Source organism: Arachis ipaensis, chromosome B08 (genome assembly GCF_000816755.2).
Source record: "Arachis ipaensis cultivar K30076 chromosome B08, Araip1.1, whole genome shotgun sequence".
Lineage (NCBI taxonomy): Eukaryota > Viridiplantae > Streptophyta > Magnoliopsida > Fabales > Fabaceae > Arachis > Arachis ipaensis.
The window spans coordinates 46032616-46035656 of NC_029792.2; positions in this window are offsets into that span (position 1 = coordinate 46032616).

Below are 3041 nucleotides of genomic sequence, written 5' to 3' on the forward strand. Positions count from 1 at the left end.
ATGGAGCCCCTCTAAAGTTATATTGTCACAAAAAGTATTCTGTATACCATTAATCACCCTTGAACATAGTTGTAAAAACTAAGGTTGAGAGAACCGAATCGGTCATTGAACTGGTCAAATGATCGATTCAATGATTTAATAGTTCAACCGAGATCGAATTGTGGTTGAACCGGTTTTATTAATAAACTTTTGTTTGGTAAGGATGTTAGAATTTTATGCACTTGTATATATAAAGTTTGCAACCAAAACAAAAGTGATATGTCTGTAAATTTGGATCCAACAACAAGAAGTAGCCAAAGTAAAGAAACACCCAAAATAATCAAAATGAAACTTTTCTGTAGCAAGCATCATTAACCCTTAAAATTAAAAATGACAAATTTCTCATTTTAACACAAGCATAGTAAGCTATGTTCTTTAACTGTGATTGCAATGCAACAACAAACCATTATGTCCAAATGTCATACACAATATCAAGGTAATACATTTAAAAAGAATAAATAAATAAATAAAAGGAGTTCAGCTCAAAACATGAGTAAGCCCTTCAAATAATCAAAAGTTTATTTGGTCCTTCGAATATGCATTTAACATCAAATTGATCATCAATTTATATATATTACTAAAATGGTCAAATTAGTCCCAAAGATATATGAGACATCTAATTCACTATCAATCTGTTACATTTCTCCATAAAATTAGACCTCAAAAACATAAAATTGGTCCTTGATGAACAAAAAATTGATTATTAAAGGACCATTTTGATGCTATTGACACAAATGAGCATCAATGTGGGTACCTGAACTTTTCTAGGCCTACATGAAATATAAGAATTTAAAATAACAGAATAAAAAGTAGCAAAAGCAAAACTTTGAACAGAAACTGAATTTTAATTCAATTCTCTAGCAATAACTTGATACATCATATGCATTGTTGGCTCTGTATAAGAAAAGAAAGATCTGAGAAAATATTTGCCTTGGAATTATATCAATTCATACAGCATTTAAAATCTAGAATTATATTCAGCAAAAGTCAATGTAGCATTCAAAATCCAGAATCCCAAAATTGTATCAATTCTATATAGCATTCAAAATCCAGAATCCAAAATTGAACTTATATCAAATTTATATTAAGCAAATTCAGAATTACAGAATGTTTAAGTCATATAATTAACAAAATAAAAAAAAACTGAAAAGCAGAAGAAGAACTCTGCATCAAGCCATCAATTCATATAATTAACAATACAATTGAACTAACAATCCTCCAACAAACAATTCATATAGTTAATTAACAAAATAAAAAAATTAATTCAAAAACCCAAGAACTCACCGTGGCAGAGAGCAAGAAGGCCTCAGTTCCAGAACGACGACGCCGACGACCAGGGCGACCAGACGACACCGACGACCAGGGCGACCAAACGACACCGACGCCAGAAGCTCTAGAGTTCAGACGACTAGATGACGACGCCGTTGACAGCAGCTTCGATCCGCGACCGAGAGTTCCTTCTGCCCGTTGGAGTTCCTTCTGCCGGCGTCGATGGTGGAGCTTGTTGCCGGGTTAGAGTTCAAAAATGGAAGAGGAAATTAGGGCAGCTATGGGTTAGGGTTCGAAAATGGAAGAGGAAATGGATGGGTTGGGTGCATAGTTGTCAGAACCGAACCGGTAATCAAACCGGTCAAGTCACTGGGTCACTGGGTCACTGGTTCAACCGGTGGGTCACTGGTTGAACCGGTTGACTCGGTACTATGTAAATAAAAAATAAAAATAGTCAAAAACCTAAAATTAAATTGTGAAAATACATATTTTTACTAACATTTTAAGAACAATTAAGTCGAATTCTATAAATAACTAATACAAAAATAGACATATAATTAGTTCATACTACTATATAGTATCTTAATTAGACACAATAAGAATAACAATCTATGAATTATATCCAAAGAATAAGGGTAACGCAGTGATTGTCAACTTGGTCTTCAATTGAGAAGACCCAAGTTCGACTCCTACTCCCTGCATTGTATTTTTCCAAATTTAACAACTCGCATGCTGACGTCAGCGTGACGTCATCGACACGCAGGTTGACCGTTGACTGGACCGGTTCGGTTCTGGTCCGTGTCGGTTTTGACCGATTTGAGCCAGTTTGATCGGTTCGTATCGGTTTGGACCGGTTCATTTCCTCAAGGTCCGGTTCACCGGTTTTTCGATCGAACCGGCCAATTTGGTCCGGTTTTTACAACTATGGTTGGGTGGGTGGGTCACTAGTACAGTAAGTTTTTTTGTTTTTCCTCGGCGTCAAAACGACGCCGTTTTGATGGATAATGAAATACCGGACTGGTTCACCCAGTTTGCCGGTTAACCGTTGGTTTGGCCGGTTTTTCCATCGGTTTTTTGCAAGACGGTTCTAAAGAGTCACCCGGACCGGGCAGATGACTGGTTTCTGGTTAACCTGGTCGAACCGATCGATTCGGTCCAGTTTTTAGAACCTTGGTAAAAACTAAATCAGACTGGCTAGTTCGACTGAAAAATTAGTGAATCGAACCGGATTTACTCTTTGAACTGTTTAAAGAAGAAAACCAGTGTGAACCGATAAGAACCGGATCAAACCGATGAAAATTGGTGCAAATCGGTCTAACTGAACCGGTCTACTTGAAAATTTTTTTAAAATGTCTCCATTAGGTTTCAAACCAAGAACCTCTAAGCAAAAACAGCCTCCACTTACACTCGGCCATTGCTCTTTTTATTACTATACGTGACAAATATTAATTATATAGTATACATAAATAACTAATTTAATTTAATTTTTATTTTTTCTATTTTTGAAATTAATTATATTTTAATTATATACCATTATTAATATAAATATAAATTTCACTAAAAATTTATTAATTTACTTGATCTATTTCAATGTTAGTATTGGGATTAAGGTTATTTGTTTTGAGTGGTGGGAATTCCAGATAAGCGTTTGGAGATGCTTTGTTGCTTCTGAATCTCTGCTTCCGTATTGCCTTCTCCCAATCATGTGTGCTCCCTTCCATGGCAAGCTGTAT